We start from the raw sequence: 15,567 nt of genomic DNA, 5'->3' as shown, positions 1-15,567 counted from the left end.
TTAAGATTCTCAAACCTATGTCGGAAAGATCTGCCTTGCGCCGAGTTCACAAAAATCCCACTGCACATTCCCATTCTTTACGTGCAGTCGGCTGCTACTGGTGTTGCTAGTTATGACTGCTGATGACAGATGCCGTAGCAATCAATTCATGGAGTGAGTTGTATGTTTTGCGACACTCTGTCTCTGACAAGCAAGCGGAGGTGACATAGGCGCGAACACGGGAAGTTTGCAGCCCCTTGCTGCCTGCAGAGACCGAGCAGCCACACTAGTTGGGCGGCCTAAGCCGTAGGCGAAATGTGCTCACTCGCTTGGGTGCGACGTCAAGCTCTAAATAAGGCTGTCACTAGCGTGAGCGTTGCGTGAGCGTCGTGTAAAGTCGGAAAAGTCGTCTGCATGGGTGAGTGCAATGTTTGGGGAGCGTTTCGTAGTTTGCGCAGTGCAATGGAGACGCGGAAGCTTGTTGTGGCCCAGTCTTTTGCAGTTGGACGACAAGAGTGGTACACAGTAGTAAAGTGCGCGGCAGTGAGTTGGCATCAACAGTCGAGTGCACAATGGGGCTTCAGATGTGCTTGTTACCTCAGGCGCTGTGTGATTGTCGACAAGGAGTGAAAACGGAGCAATTTGTGACTGTCCTTTCAATTTAAGACTTTAAATACAGACGGAATTTGTAGTCGTAATACCAGAGCATCGAAACTACTTGGAACTCTTGTGCATATGAACGTGATCGCGCCTTTGTACACTGGTCCCTTCGCCCCTATAAACCAACCAACCATCATGTCCGCGCACATCAGAGTAGCAAAGGATGGAAAACAGCGCAGCTTTGTTGCGCTTGGGGGCGTAGCTCAGTTGGTAGAGCGTTCGCTTTGCATGTGAAAGGTCCCGGGTTCAAGCCCCGGCGCCTCCATGTTTCGTGGACAGTGCATGGTAAGTGTTGGTCGCGGCGAGCCTAAAGACACGCAAGATGTTGCAAAGCCAGCGTCACAGACTCATATGATGTATACTGACGTAAGGAGAGCAAGACGTGAATGTGAGGACCGGCTGTTGTCGAGGTGTCATCGAGTGCAAATCTGTCTTAGGTATAACGGCCTAACCTCAATGAAGTCTAGAGTGTGGACAACACGTTCGTCTTACTCAGAGCGGTGGCCGAACGCTATTTTCGACGTTGTGCGTGCCACTTTAATTTTGGCCAACTACGATTCGATACAGAATGCAGGAAACCTGAAAGACACCCTCACGGACACATTGAGAGTAGTGTTTGTCTGCGGAATAATGGGAGTGCAAGGGTCTGTGATATTGATATGGTTGTATGTAGCACTATCCGTCATCAGGGGGCGTAGCTCAGATGGTAGAGCGCTCGCTTAGCATGCGAGAGGTACTGGGATCGATACCCAGCGTCTCCAGAATTTTTAACACACCAACATGCGCACACTGCCATGCAAGTGAAATAATTCACAGCCAGCAAATGTGTCTAGGCAGATACGAGCGAACGATTAGCAGCAACAATTGGCAAGCGTGCTGTTACGCGCAGGAACCACCCTCCTCCCAGCCCTATACTTAATTTAGAACCAGTACGAGTCTTCCCTTAAGATTCTCAAACCTATGTCGGAAAGATCTGCCTTGCGCCGAGTTCACAAAAATCCCACTGCACATTCCCATTCTTTACGTGCAGTCGGCTGCTACTGGTGTTGCTAGTTATGACTGCTGATGACAGATGCCGTAGCAATCAATTCATGGAGTGAGTTGTATGTTTTGCGACACTCTGTCTCTGACAAGCAAGCGGAGGTGACATAGGCGCGAACACGGGAAGTTTGCAGCCCCTTGCTGCCTGCAGAGACCGAGCAGCCACACTAGTTGGGCGGCCTAAGCCGTAGGCGAAATGTGCTCACTCGCTTGGGTGCGACGTCAAGCTCTAAATAAGGCTGTCACTAGCGTGAGCGTTGCGTGAGCGTCGTGTAAAGTCGGAAAAGTCGTCTGCATGGGTGAGTGCAATGTTTGGGGAGCGTTTCGTAGTTTGCGCAGTGCAATGGAGACGCGGAAGCTTGTTGTGGCCCAGTCTTTTGCAGTTGGACGACAAGAGTGGTACACAGTAGTAAAGTGCGCGGCAGTGAGTTGGCATCAACAGTCGAGTGCACAATGGGGCTTCAGATGTGCTTGTTACCTCAGGCGCTGTGTGATTGTCGACAAGGAGTGAAAACGGAGCAATTTGTGACTGTCCTTTCAATTTAAGACTTTAAATACAGACGGAATTTGTAGTCGTAATACCAGAGCATCGAAACTACTTGGAACTCTTGTGCATATGAACGTGATCGCGCCTTTGTACACTGGTCCCTTCGCCCCTATAAACCAACCAACCATCATGTCCGCGCACATCAGAGTAGCAAAGGATGGAAAACAGCGCAGCTTTGTTGCGCTTGGGGGCGTAGCTCAGTTGGTAGAGCGTTCGCTTTGCATGTGAAAGGTCCCGGGTTCAAGCCCCGGCGCCTCCATGTTTCGTGGACAGTGCATGGTAAGTGTTGGTCGCGGCGAGCCTAAAGACACGCAAGATGTTGCAAAGCCAGCGTCACAGACTCATATGATGTATACTGACGTAAGGAGAGCAAGACGTGAATGTGAGGACCGGCTGTTGTCGAGGTGTCATCGAGTGCAAATCTGTCTTAGGTATAACGGCCTAACCTCAATGAAGTCTAGAGTGTGGACAACACGTTCGTCTTACTCAGAGCGGTGGCCGAACGCTATTTTCGACGTTGTGCGTGCCACTTTAATTTTGGCCAACTACGATTCGATACAGAATGCAGGAAACCTGAAAGACACCCTCACGGACACATTGAGAGTAGTGTTTGTCTGCGGAATAATGGGAGTGCAAGGGTCTGTGATATTGATATGGTTGTATGTAGCACTATCCGTCATCAGGGGGCGTAGCTCAGATGGTAGAGCGCTCGCTTAGCATGCGAGAGGTACTGGGATCGATACCCAGCGTCTCCAGAATTTTTAACACACCAACATGCGCACACTGCCATGCAAGTGAAATAATTCACAGCCAGCAAATGTGTCTAGGCAGATACGAGCGAACGATTAGCAGCAACAATTGGCAAGCGTGCTGTTACGCGCAGGAACCACCCTCCTCCCAGCCCTATACTTAATTTAGAACCAGTACGAGTCTTCCCTTAAGATTCTCAAACCTATGTCGGAAAGATCTGCCTTGCGCCGAGTTCACAAAAATCCCACTGCACATTCCCATTCTTTACGTGCAGTCGGCTGCTACTGGTGTTGCTAGTTATGACTGCTGATGACAGATGCCGTAGCAATCAATTCATGGAGTGAGTTGTATGTTTTGCGACACTCTGTCTCTGACAAGCAAGCGGAGGTGACATAGGCGCGAACACGGGAAGTTTGCAGCCCCTTGCTGCCTGCAGAGACCGAGCAGCCACACTAGTTGGGCGGCCTAAGCCGTAGGCGAAATGTGCTCACTCGCTTGGGTGCGACGTCAAGCTCTAAATAAGGCTGTCACTAGCGTGAGCGTTGCGTGAGCGTCGTGTAAAGTCGGAAAAGTCGTCTGCATGGGTGAGTGCAATGTTTGGGGAGCGTTTCGTAGTTTGCGCAGTGCAATGGAGACGCGGAAGCTTGTTGTGGCCCAGTCTTTTGCAGTTGGACGACAAGAGTGGTACACAGTAGTAAAGTGCGCGGCAGTGAGTTGGCATCAACAGTCGAGTGCACAATGGGGCTTCAGATGTGCTTGTTACCTCAGGCGCTGTGTGATTGTCGACAAGGAGTGAAAACGGAGCAATTTGTGACTGTCCTTTCAATTTAAGACTTTAAATACAGACGGAATTTGTAGTCGTAATACCAGAGCATCGAAACTACTTGGAACTCTTGTGCATATGAACGTGATCGCGCCTTTGTACACTGGTCCCTTCGCCCCTATAAACCAACCAACCATCATGTCCGCGCACATCAGAGTAGCAAAGGATGGAAAACAGCGCAGCTTTGTTGCGCTTGGGGGCGTAGCTCAGTTGGTAGAGCGTTCGCTTTGCATGTGAAAGGTCCCGGGTTCAAGCCCCGGCGCCTCCATGTTTTGTGGACAGTGCATGGTAAGTGTTGGTCGCGGCGAGCCTAAAGACACGCAAGATGTTGCAAAGCCAGCGTCACAGACTCATATGATGTATACTGACGTAAGGAGAGCAAGACGTGAATGTGAGGACCGGCTGTTGTCGAGGTGTCATCGAGTGCAAATCTGTCTTAGGTATAACGGCCTAACCTCAATGAAGTCTAGAGTGTGGACAACACGTTCGTCTTACTCAGAGCGGTGGCCGAACGCTATTTTCGACGTTGTGCGTGCCACTTTAATTTTGGCCAACTACGATTCGATACAGAATGCAGGAAACCTGAAAGACACCCTCACGGACACATTGAGAGTAGTGTTTGTCTGCGGAATAATGGGAGTGCAAGGGTCTGTGATATTGATATGGTTGTATGTAGCACTATCCGTCATCAGGGGGCGTAGCTCAGATGGTAGAGCGCTCGCTTAGCATGCGAGAGGTACTGGGATCGATACCCAGCGTCTCCAGAATTTTTAACACACCAACATGCGCACACTGCCATGCAAGTGAAATAATTCACAGCCAGCAAATGTGTCTAGGCAGATACGAGCGAACGATTAGCAGCAACAATTGGCAAGCGTGCTGTTACGCGCAGGAACCACCCTCCTCCCAGCCCTATACTTAATTTAGAACCAGTACGAGTCTTCCCTTAAGATTCTCAAACCTATGTCGGAAAGATCTGCCTTGCGCCGAGTTCACAAAAATCCCACTGCACATTCCCATTCTTTACGTGCAGTCGGCTGCTACTGGTGTTGCTAGTTATGACTGCTGATGACAGATGCCGTAGCAATCAATTCATGGAGTGAGTTGTATGTTTTGCGACACTCTGTCTCTGACAAGCAAGCGGAGGTGACATAGGCGCGAACACGGGAAGTTTGCAGCCCCTTGCTGCCTGCAGAGACCGAGCAGCCACACTAGTTGGGCGGCCTAAGCCGTAGGCGAAATGTGCTCACTCGCTTGGGTGCGACGTCAAGCTCTAAATAAGGCTGTCACTAGCGTGAGCGTTGCGTGAGCGTCGTGTAAAGTCGGAAAAGTCGTCTGCATGGGTGAGTGCAATGTTTGGGGAGCGTTTCGTAGTTTGCGCAGTGCAATGGAGACGCGGAAGCTTGTTGTGGCCCAGTCTTTTGCAGTTGGACGACAAGAGTGGTACACAGTAGTAAAGTGCGCGGCAGTGAGTTGGCATCAACAGTCGAGTGCACAATGGGGCTTCAGATGTGCTTGTTACCTCAGGCGCTGTGTGATTGTCGACAAGGAGTGAAAACGGAGCAATTTGTGACTGTCCTTTCAATTTAAGACTTTAAATACAGACGGAATTTGTAGTCGTAATACCAGAGCATCGAAACTACTTGGAACTCTTGTGCATATGAACGTGATCGCGCCTTTGTACACTGGTCCCTTCGCCCCTATAAACCAACCAACCATCATGTCCGCGCACATCAGAGTAGCAAAGGATGGAAAACAGCGCAGCTTTGTTGCGCTTGGGGGCGTAGCTCAGTTGGTAGAGCGTTCGCTTTGCATGTGAAAGGTCCCGGGTTCAAGCCCCGGCGCCTCCATGTTTCGTGGACAGTGCATGGTAAGTGTTGGTCGCGGCGAGCCTAAAGACACGCAAGATGTTGCAAAGCCAGCGTCACAGACTCATATGATGTATACTGACGTAAGGAGAGCAAGACGTGAATGTGAGGACCGGCTGTTGTCGAGGTGTCATCGAGTGCAAATCTGTCTTAGGTATAACGGCCTAACCTCAATGAAGTCTAGAGTGTGGACAACACGTTCGTCTTACTCAGAGCGGTGGCCGAACGCTATTTTCGACGTTGTGCGTGCCACTTTAATTTTGGCCAACTACGATTCGATACAGAATGCAGGAAACCTGAAAGACACCCTCACGGACACATTGAGAGTAGTGTTTGTCTGCGGAATAATGGGAGTGCAAGGGTCTGTGATATTGATATGGTTGTATGTAGCACTATCCGTCATCAGGGGGCGTAGCTCAGATGGTAGAGCGCTCGCTTAGCATGCGAGAGGTACTGGGATCGATACCCAGCGTCTCCAGAATTTTTAACACACCAACATGCGCACACTGCCATGCAAGTGAAATAATTCACAGCCAGCAAATGTGTCTAGGCAGATACGAGCGAACGATTAGCAGCAACAATTGGCAAGCGTGCTGTTACGCGCAGGAACCACCCTCCTCCCAGCCCTATACTTAATTTAGAACCAGTACGAGTCTTCCCTTAAGATTCTCAAACCTATGTCGGAAAGATCTGCCTTGCGCCGAGTTCACAAAAATCCCACTGCACATTCCCATTCTTTACGTGCAGTCGGCTGCTACTGGTGTTGCTAGTTATGACTGCTGATGACAGATGCCGTAGCAATCAATTCATGGAGTGAGTTGTATGTTTTGCGACACTCTGTCTCTGACAAGCAAGCGGAGGTGACATAGGCGCGAACACGGGAAGTTTGCAGCCCCTTGCTGCCTGCAGAGACCGAGCAGCCACACTAGTTGGGCGGCCTAAGCCGTAGGCGAAATGTGCTCACTCGCTTGGGTGCGACGTCAAGCTCTAAATAAGGCTGTCACTAGCGTGAGCGTTGCGTGAGCGTCGTGTAAAGTCGGAAAAGTCGTCTGCATGGGTGAGTGCAATGTTTGGGGAGCGTTTCGTAGTTTGCGCAGTGCAATGGAGACGCGGAAGCTTGTTGTGGCCCAGTCTTTTGCAGTTGGACGACAAGAGTGGTACACAGTAGTAAAGTGCGCGGCAGTGAGTTGGCATCAACAGTCGAGTGCACAATGGGGCTTCAGATGTGCTTGTTACCTCAGGCGCTGTGTGATTGTCGACAAGGAGTGAAAACGGAGCAATTTGTGACTGTCCTTTCAATTTAAGACTTTAAATACAGACGGAATTTGTAGTCGTAATACCAGAGCATCGAAACTACTTGGAACTCTTGTGCATATGAACGTGATCGCGCCTTTGTACACTGGTCCCTTCGCCCCTATAAACCAACCAACCATCATGTCCGCGCACATCAGAGTAGCAAAGGATGGAAAACAGCGCAGCTTTGTTGCGCTTGGGGGCGTAGCTCAGTTGGTAGAGCGTTCGCTTTGCATGTGAAAGGTCCCGGGTTCAAGCCCCGGCGCCTCCATGTTTTGTGGACAGTGCATGGTAAGTGTTGGTCGCGGCGAGCCTAAAGACACGCAAGATGTTGCAAAGCCAGCGTCACAGACTCATATGATGTATACTGACGTAAGGAGAGCAAGACGTGAATGTGAGGACCGGCTGTTGTCGAGGTGTCATCGAGTGCAAATCTGTCTTAGGTATAACGGCCTAACCTCAATGAAGTCTAGAGTGTGGACAACACGTTCGTCTTACTCAGAGCGGTGGCCGAACGCTATTTTCGACGTTGTGCGTGCCACTTTAATTTTGGCCAACTACGATTCGATACAGAATGCAGGAAACCTGAAAGACACCCTCACGGACACATTGAGAGTAGTGTTTGTCTGCGGAATAATGGGAGTGCAAGGGTCTGTGATATTGATATGGTTGTATGTAGCACTATCCGTCATCAGGGGGCGTAGCTCAGATGGTAGAGCGCTCGCTTAGCATGCGAGAGGTACTGGGATCGATACCCAGCGTCTCCAGAATTTTTAACACACCAACATGCGCACACTGCCATGCAAGTGAAATAATTCACAGCCAGCAAATGTGTCTAGGCAGATACGAGCGAACGATTAGCAGCAACAATTGGCAAGCGTGCTGTTACGCGCAGGAACCACCCTCCTCCCAGCCCTATACTTAATTTAGAACCAGTACGAGTCTTCCCTTAAGATTCTCAAACCTATGTCGGAAAGATCTGCCTTGCGCCGAGTTCACAAAAATCCCACTGCACATTCCCATTCTTTACGTGCAGTCGGCTGCTACTGGTGTTGCTAGTTATGACTGCTGATGACAGATGCCGTAGCAATCAATTCATGGAGTGAGTTGTATGTTTTGCGACACTCTGTCTCTGACAAGCAAGCGGAGGTGACATAGGCGCGAACACGGGAAGTTTGCAGCCCCTTGCTGCCTGCAGAGACCGAGCAGCCACACTAGTTGGGCGGCCTAAGCCGTAGGCGAAATGTGCTCACTCGCTTGGGTGCGACGTCAAGCTCTAAATAAGGCTGTCACTAGCGTGAGCGTTGCGTGAGCGTCGTGTAAAGTCGGAAAAGTCGTCTGCATGGGTGAGTGCAATGTTTGGGGAGCGTTTCGTAGTTTGCGCAGTGCAATGGAGACGCGGAAGCTTGTTGTGGCCCAGTCTTTTGCAGTTGGACGACAAGAGTGGTACACAGTAGTAAAGTGCGCGGCAGTGAGTTGGCATCAACAGTCGAGTGCACAATGGGGCTTCAGATGTGCTTGTTACCTCAGGCGCTGTGTGATTGTCGACAAGGAGTGAAAACGGAGCAATTTGTGACTGTCCTTTCAATTTAAGACTTTAAATACAGACGGAATTTGTAGTCGTAATACCAGAGCATCGAAACTACTTGGAACTCTTGTGCATATGAACGTGATCGCGCCTTTGTACACTGGTCCCTTCGCCCCTATAAACCAACCAACCATCATGTCCGCGCACATCAGAGTAGCAAAGGATGGAAAACAGCGCAGCTTTGTTGCGCTTGGGGGCGTAGCTCAGTTGGTAGAGCGTTCGCTTTGCATGTGAAAGGTCCCGGGTTCAAGCCCCGGCGCCTCCATGTTTTGTGGACAGTGCATGGTAAGTGTTGGTCGCGGCGAGCCTAAAGACACGCAAGATGTTGCAAAGCCAGCGTCACAGACTCATATGATGTATACTGACGTAAGGAGAGCAAGACGTGAATGTGAGGACCGGCTGTTGTCGAGGTGTCATCGAGTGCAAATCTGTCTTAGGTATAACGGCCTAACCTCAATGAAGTCTAGAGTGTGGACAACACGTTCGTCTTACTCAGAGCGGTGGCCGAACGCTATTTTCGACGTTGTGCGTGCCACTTTAATTTTGGCCAACTACGATTCGATACAGAATGCAGGAAACCTGAAAGACACCCTCACGGACACATTGAGAGTAGTGTTTGTCTGCGGAATAATGGGAGTGCAAGGGTCTGTGATATTGATATGGTTGTATGTAGCACTATCCGTCATCAGGGGGCGTAGCTCAGATGGTAGAGCGCTCGCTTAGCATGCGAGAGGTACTGGGATCGATACCCAGCGTCTCCAGAATTTTTAACACACCAACATGCGCACACTGCCATGCAAGTGAAATAATTCACAGCCAGCAAATGTGTCTAGGCAGATACGAGCGAACGATTAGCAGCAACAATTGGCAAGCGTGCTGTTACGCGCAGGAACCACCCTCCTCCCAGCCCTATACTTAATTTAGAACCAGTACGAGTCTTCCCTTAAGATTCTCAAACCTATGTCGGAAAGATCTGCCTTGCGCCGAGTTCACAAAAATCCCACTGCACATTCCCATTCTTTACGTGCAGTCGGCTGCTACTGGTGTTGCTAGTTATGACTGCTGATGACAGATGCCGTAGCAATCAATTCATGGAGTGAGTTGTATGTTTTGCGACACTCTGTCTCTGACAAGCAAGCGGAGGTGACATAGGCGCGAACACGGGAAGTTTGCAGCCCCTTGCTGCCTGCAGAGACCGAGCAGCCACACTAGTTGGGCGGCCTAAGCCGTAGGCGAAATGTGCTCACTCGCTTGGGTGCGACGTCAAGCTCTAAATAAGGCTGTCACTAGCGTGAGCGTTGCGTGAGCGTCGTGTAAAGTCGGAAAAGTCGTCTGCATGGGTGAGTGCAATGTTTGGGGAGCGTTTCGTAGTTTGCGCAGTGCAATGGAGACGCGGAAGCTTGTTGTGGCCCAGTCTTTTGCAGTTGGACGACAAGAGTGGTACACAGTAGTAAAGTGCGCGGCAGTGAGTTGGCATCAACAGTCGAGTGCACAATGGGGCTTCAGATGTGCTTGTTACCTCAGGCGCTGTGTGATTGTCGACAAGGAGTGAAAACGGAGCAATTTGTGACTGTCCTTTCAATTTAAGACTTTAAATACAGACGGAATTTGTAGTCGTAATACCAGAGCATCGAAACTACTTGGAACTCTTGTGCATATGAACGTGATCGCGCCTTTGTACACTGGTCCCTTCGCCCCTATAAACCAACCAACCATCATGTCCGCGCACATCAGAGTAGCAAAGGATGGAAAACAGCGCAGCTTTGTTGCGCTTGGGGCGTAGCTCAGTTGGTAGAGCGTTCGCTTTGCATGTGAAAGGTCCCGGGTTCAAGCCCCGGCGCCTCCATGTTTTGTGGACAGTGCATGGTAAGTGTTGGTCGCGGCCGAGCCTAAAGACACGCAAGATGTTGCAAAGGCCAGCGTCCACAGACTCATATGATGTATACTGACGTAAGGAGAGCAAGACGTGAATGTGAGGACCGGCTGTTGTCGAGGTGTCATCGAGTGCAAATCTGTCTTAGGTATAACGGCCTAACCTCAATGAAGTCTAGAGTGTGGACAACACGTTCGTCTTACTCAGAGCGGTGGCCGAACGCTATTTTCGACGTTGTGCGTGCCACTTTAATTTTGGCCAACTACGATTCGATACAGAATGCAGGAAACCTGAAAGACACCCTCACGGACACATTGAGAGTAGTGTTTGTCTGCGGAATAATGGGAGTGCAAGGGTCTGTGATATTGATATGGTTGTATGTAGCTACTATCCGTCATCAGGGGGGCGTAGCTCAGATGGTAGAGCGCTCGCTTAGCATGCGAGAGGTAACTGGGATCGATACCAGCGTCTCCAGAATTTTTAACACACCAACATGCGCACACTGCCATGACAAGTGAAATAATTCACAGCCAGCAAATGTGTCTAGGCAGATACGAGCGAACGATTAGCAGCAACAATTGGCAAGCGTGCTGTTACGCGCAGGAACCACCCTCCTCCCAGCCCTATACTTAATTTAGAACCAGTACGAGTCTTCCCTTAAGATTCTCAAACCTATGTCGGAAGATCTGCCTTGCGCCGAGTTCACAAAAATCCCACTGCACATTCCCATTCTTTACGTGCAGTCGGCTGCTACTGGTGTTGCTAGTTATGACTGCTGATGACAGATGCCGTAGCAATCAATTCATGGAGTGAGTTGTATGTTTTGCGACACTCTGTCTCTGACAAGCAAGCGGAGGTGACATAGGCGCGAACACGGGAAGTTTGCAGCCCCTTGCTGCCTGGCAGAGACCGAGCAGCCACACTAGTTGGGCGGCCTAAGCCGTAGGCGAAATGTGCTCACTCGCTTGGGTGCGACGTCAAGCTCTAAATAAGGCTGTCACTAGCGTGAGCGTGCGTGAGCGTCGTGTAAAGTCGGAAAAGTCGTCTGCATGGGTGAGTGCAATGTTTGGGGAGCGTTTCGTAGTTTGCGCAGTGCAATGGAGACGCGGGAAGCTTGTTGTGGCCCAGTCTTTTGCAGTTGGACGACAAGAGTGGTACACAGTAGTAAAGTGCGCGGCAGTGAGTTGGCATCAACAGTCGAGTGCACAATGGGGCTTCAGATGTGCTTGTTACCTCAGGCGCTGTGTGATTGTCGACAAGGAGTTGAAAACGGAGCAATTTGTGACTGTCCTTTCAATTTAAGACTTTAAATACAGACGGATATTTGTAGTCGTAATACCAGAGCATCGAAACTACTTGGAACTCTTGTGCATATGAACGTGATCGCGCCTTTGTACACTGGTCCCTTCGCCCCTATAAACCAACCAACCATCATGTCCGCGCACATCAGAGTAGCAAAGGATGGAAAACAGCGCAGCTTTGTTGCGCTTGGGGGCGTAGCTCAGTTGGTAGAGCGTTCGCTTTGCATGTGAAAGGGTCCCGGGTTCAAGCCCGGCGCCTCCATGTTTCGTGGACAGTGCATGGTAAGTGTTGGTCGCGGCGAGCCTAAAGACACGCAAGATGTTGCAAAGCCAGCGTCACAGACTCATATGATGTATACTGACGTAAGGAGAGCAAGACGTGAATGTGAGGACCGGCTGTTGTCGAGGTGTCATCGAGTGCAAATCTGTCTTAGGTATAACGGCCTAACCTCAATGAAGTCTAGAGTGTGGACAACACGTTCGTCTTACTCAGAGCGGTGGCCGAACGCTATTTTCGACGTTGTGCGTGCCACTTTAATTTTGGCCAACTACGATTCGATACAGAATGCAGGAAACCTGAAAGACACCCTCACGGACACATTGAGAGTAGTGTTTGTCTGCGGAATAATGGGAGTGCAAGGGTCTGTGATATTGATATGGTTGTATGTAGCACTATCCGTCATCAGGGGCGTAGCTCAGATGGTAGAGCGCTCGCTTAGCATGCGAGAGGGTACTGGGATCGATACCCAGCGTCTCCAGAATTTTTAACACACCAACATGCGCACACTGCCATGCAAGTGAAATAATTCACAGCCAGCAAATGTGTCTAGGCAGATACGAGCGAACGATTAGCAGCAACAATTGGCAAGCGTGCTGTTACGCGCAGGAACCACCCTCCTCCCAGCCCTATACTTAATTTAGAACCAGTACGAGTCTTCCCTTAAGATTCTCAACCTATGTCGGAAAGATCTGCCTTGCGCCGAGTTCACAAAAATCCCACTGCACATTCCCATTCTTTACGTGCAGTCGGCTGCTACTGGTGTTGCTAGTTATGACTGCTGATGACAGATGCCGTAGCAATCAATTCCATGGAGTGAGTTGTATGTTTTGCGACACTCTGTCTCTGACAAGCAAGCGGAGGTGACATAGGCGCGAACACGGGAAGTTTGCAGCCCCTTGCTGCCTGCAGAGACCGAGCAGCCACACTAGTTGGGCGGCCTAAGCCGTAGGCGAAATGTGCTCACTCGCTTGGGTGCGACGTCAAGCTCTAAATAAGGCTGTCACTAGCGTGAGCGTTGCGTGAGCGTCGTGTAAAGTCGGAAAAGTCGTCTGCATGGGTGAGTGCAATGTTTGGGGAGCGTTCGTAGTTTGCGGCAGTGCAATGGAGACGCGGAAGCTTGTTGTGGCCCAGTCTTTTGCAGTTGGACGACAGAGTGGTACACAGTAGTAAAGTGCGCGGCAGTGAGTTGGCATCAACAGTCGAGTGCACAATGGGGCTTCAGATGTGCTTGTTACCTCAGGCGCTGTGTGATTGTCGACAAGGAGTGAAAACGGAGCAATTTGTGACTGTCCTTTCAATTTAAGACTTTAAATACAGACGGAATTTGTAGTCGTAATACCAGAGCATCGAAACTACTTGGAACTCTTGTGCATATGAACGTGATCGCGCTTTGTACACTGGTCCCTTCGCCCCTATAAACCAACCAACCATCATGTCCGCGCACATCAGAGTAGCAAAGGATGGAAAACAGCGCAGCTTTGTTGCGCTTGGGGCGTAGCTCAGTTGGTAGAGCGTTCGCTTTGCATGTGAAAGGTCCCGGGTTCAAGCCCGGGCGCCTCCATGTTTCGTGGACAGTGCATGGTAAGTGTTGGTCGCGGCGAGCCTAAAGACACGCAAGATGTTGCAAAGCCAGCGTCACAGACTCATATGATGTATACTGACGTAAGGAGAGCAAGACGTGAATGTGAGGACCGGCTGTTGTCGAGGTGTCATCGAGTGCAAATCTGTCTTAGGTATAACGGCCTAACCTCAATGAAGTCTAGAGTGTGGACAACACGTTCGTCTTACTCAGAGCGGTGGCCGAACGCTATTTTCGACGTTGTGCGTGCCACTTTAATTTTGGCCAACTACGATTCGATACAGAATGCAGGAAACCTGAAAGACACCCTCACGGACACATTGAGAGTAGTGTTTGTCTGCGGAATAATGGGAGTGCAAGGGTCTGTGATATTGATATGGTTGTATGTAGCACTATCCGTCATCAGGGGGCGTAGCTCAGATGGTAGAGCGCTCGCTTAGCATGCGAGAGGTACTGGGATCGATACCCAGCGTCTCCAGAATTTTTAACACACCAACATGCGCACACTGCCATGCAAGTGAAATAATTCACAGCCAGCAAATGTGTCTAGGCAGATACGAGCGAACGATTAGCAGCAACAATTGGCAAGCGTGCTGTTACGCGCAGGAACCACCCTCCTCCCAGCCCTATACTTAATTTAGAACCAGTACGAGTCTTCCCTTAAGATTCTCAAACCTATGTCGGAAAGATCTGCCTTGCGCCGAGTTCACAAAAATCCCACTGCACATTCCCATTCTTTACGTGCAGTCGGCTGCTACTGGTGTTGCTAGTTATGACTGCTGATGACAGATGCCGTAGCAATCAATTCATGGAGTGAGTTGTATGTTTTGCGACACTCTGTCTCTGACAAGCAAGCGGAGGTGACATAGGCGCGAACACGGGAAGTTTGCAGCCCTTGCTGCCTGCAGAGACCGAGCAGCCACACTAGTTGGGCGGCCTAAGCCGTAGGCGAAATGTGCTCACTCGCTTGGGGTGCGACGTCAAGCTCTAAATAAGGCTGTCACTAGCGTGAGCGTTGCGTGAGCGTCGTGTAAAGTCGGAAAAGTCGTCTGCATGGGTGAGTGCAATGTTTGGGGAGCGTTTCGTAGTTTGCGCAGTGCAATGAGACGCGGAAGCTTGTTGTGGCCCAGTCTTTTGCAGTTGGACGACAAGAGTGGGTACACAGTAGTAAAGTGCGCGGCAGTGAGTTGGCATCAACAGTCGAGTGCACAATGGGGCTTCAGATGTGCTTGATACCTCAGGCGCTGTGTGATTGTCGACAAGGAGTGAAAACGGAGCAATTTGTGACTGTCCTTTCAATTTAAGACTTTAAATACAGACGGAATTTGTAGTCGTAATACCAGAGCATCGAAACTACTTGGAACTCTTGTGCATATGAACGTGATCGCGCCTTTGTACACTGGTCCCTTCGCCCCTATAAACCAACCAACCATCATGTCCGCGCACATCAGAGTAGCAAAGGATGGGAAAACAGCGCAGCTTTGTTGCGCTTGGGGGCGTAGCTCAGTTGGTAGAGCGTTCGCTTTGCATGTGAAAGGTCCCGGGTTCAAGCCCCGGCGCCTCCATGTTTTGTGGACAGTGCATGGTAAGTGTTGGTCGCGGCGAGCCTAAAGACACGCAAGATGTTGCAAAGCCAGCGTCACAGACTCATATGATGTATACTGACGTAAGGAGAGCAAGACGTGAATGTGAGGACCGGCTGTTGTCGAGGTGTCATCGAGTGCAAATCTGTCCTTAGGTATAACGGCCTAACCTCAATGAAGTCTAGAGTGTGGACAACACGTTCGTCTTACTCAGAGCGGTGGCCGAACGCTATTTTCGACGTTGTGCGTGCCACTTTAATTTTGGCCAACTACGATTCGATACAGAATGCAGGAAACCTGAAAGACACCCTCACGGACACATTGAGAGTAGTGTTTGTCTGCGGAATAATGGGAGTGCAAGGGTCTGTGATATTGATATGGTTGTATGTAGCACTATCCGTC

The 15,567-nt window shown here is 50.2% G+C and overlaps 15 non-coding genes across 15 annotated transcripts; all 15 read left to right on the top strand.

Annotated features, from left to right (window-relative positions):
- The first annotated feature begins 831 nt into the window (after nt 1-831).
- Trnaa-ugc (transfer RNA alanine (anticodon UGC)) lies at nt 832-904 on the top strand. Its single transcript has one exon. It is a non-coding gene; the product is annotated as a tRNA-Ala (tRNA).
- Nucleotides 905-1,327: 423 nt separating this feature from the next.
- Nucleotides 1,328-1,400, top strand: Trnaa-agc (transfer RNA alanine (anticodon AGC)). The gene has a single exon. It is a non-coding gene; the product is annotated as a tRNA-Ala (tRNA).
- Nucleotides 1,401-2,413: 1,013 nt separating this feature from the next.
- On the top strand, nt 2,414-2,486 carry Trnaa-ugc (transfer RNA alanine (anticodon UGC)). Its single transcript has one exon. It is a non-coding gene; the product is annotated as a tRNA-Ala (tRNA).
- A 423-nt stretch (nt 2,487-2,909) lies between these two features.
- On the top strand, nt 2,910-2,982 carry Trnaa-agc (transfer RNA alanine (anticodon AGC)). Its single transcript has one exon. It is a non-coding gene; the product is annotated as a tRNA-Ala (tRNA).
- A 1,013-nt stretch (nt 2,983-3,995) lies between these two features.
- On the top strand, nt 3,996-4,068 carry Trnaa-ugc (transfer RNA alanine (anticodon UGC)). Its single transcript has one exon. It is a non-coding gene; the product is annotated as a tRNA-Ala (tRNA).
- Nucleotides 4,069-4,491: 423 nt separating this feature from the next.
- Trnaa-agc (transfer RNA alanine (anticodon AGC)) lies at nt 4,492-4,564 on the top strand. The gene has a single exon. It is a non-coding gene; the product is annotated as a tRNA-Ala (tRNA).
- A 1,013-nt stretch (nt 4,565-5,577) lies between these two features.
- Nucleotides 5,578-5,650, top strand: Trnaa-ugc (transfer RNA alanine (anticodon UGC)). The gene has a single exon. It is a non-coding gene; the product is annotated as a tRNA-Ala (tRNA).
- A 423-nt stretch (nt 5,651-6,073) lies between these two features.
- Nucleotides 6,074-6,146, top strand: Trnaa-agc (transfer RNA alanine (anticodon AGC)). The gene has a single exon. It is a non-coding gene; the product is annotated as a tRNA-Ala (tRNA).
- Nucleotides 6,147-7,159: 1,013 nt separating this feature from the next.
- On the top strand, nt 7,160-7,232 carry Trnaa-ugc (transfer RNA alanine (anticodon UGC)). The gene has a single exon. It is a non-coding gene; the product is annotated as a tRNA-Ala (tRNA).
- A 423-nt stretch (nt 7,233-7,655) lies between these two features.
- Nucleotides 7,656-7,728, top strand: Trnaa-agc (transfer RNA alanine (anticodon AGC)). The gene has a single exon. It is a non-coding gene; the product is annotated as a tRNA-Ala (tRNA).
- A 1,013-nt stretch (nt 7,729-8,741) lies between these two features.
- Nucleotides 8,742-8,814, top strand: Trnaa-ugc (transfer RNA alanine (anticodon UGC)). The gene has a single exon. It is a non-coding gene; the product is annotated as a tRNA-Ala (tRNA).
- Nucleotides 8,815-9,237: 423 nt separating this feature from the next.
- Trnaa-agc (transfer RNA alanine (anticodon AGC)) lies at nt 9,238-9,310 on the top strand. Its single transcript has one exon. It is a non-coding gene; the product is annotated as a tRNA-Ala (tRNA).
- Nucleotides 9,311-11,912: 2,602 nt separating this feature from the next.
- Trnaa-ugc (transfer RNA alanine (anticodon UGC)) lies at nt 11,913-11,985 on the top strand. Its single transcript has one exon. It is a non-coding gene; the product is annotated as a tRNA-Ala (tRNA).
- A 2,002-nt stretch (nt 11,986-13,987) lies between these two features.
- Trnaa-agc (transfer RNA alanine (anticodon AGC)) lies at nt 13,988-14,060 on the top strand. Its single transcript has one exon. It is a non-coding gene; the product is annotated as a tRNA-Ala (tRNA).
- A 1,014-nt stretch (nt 14,061-15,074) lies between these two features.
- Trnaa-ugc (transfer RNA alanine (anticodon UGC)) lies at nt 15,075-15,147 on the top strand. Its single transcript has one exon. It is a non-coding gene; the product is annotated as a tRNA-Ala (tRNA).
- The last annotated feature ends 420 nt before the right edge of the window (nt 15,148-15,567 follow it).

Source organism: Schistocerca cancellata, unplaced genomic scaffold (assembly GCF_023864275.1).
Source record: "Schistocerca cancellata isolate TAMUIC-IGC-003103 unplaced genomic scaffold, iqSchCanc2.1 HiC_scaffold_985, whole genome shotgun sequence".
Taxonomy (NCBI): Eukaryota; Metazoa; Arthropoda; class Insecta; order Orthoptera; family Acrididae; genus Schistocerca; species Schistocerca cancellata.
This window is presented reverse-complemented; position numbering and strand designations above follow the sequence as displayed.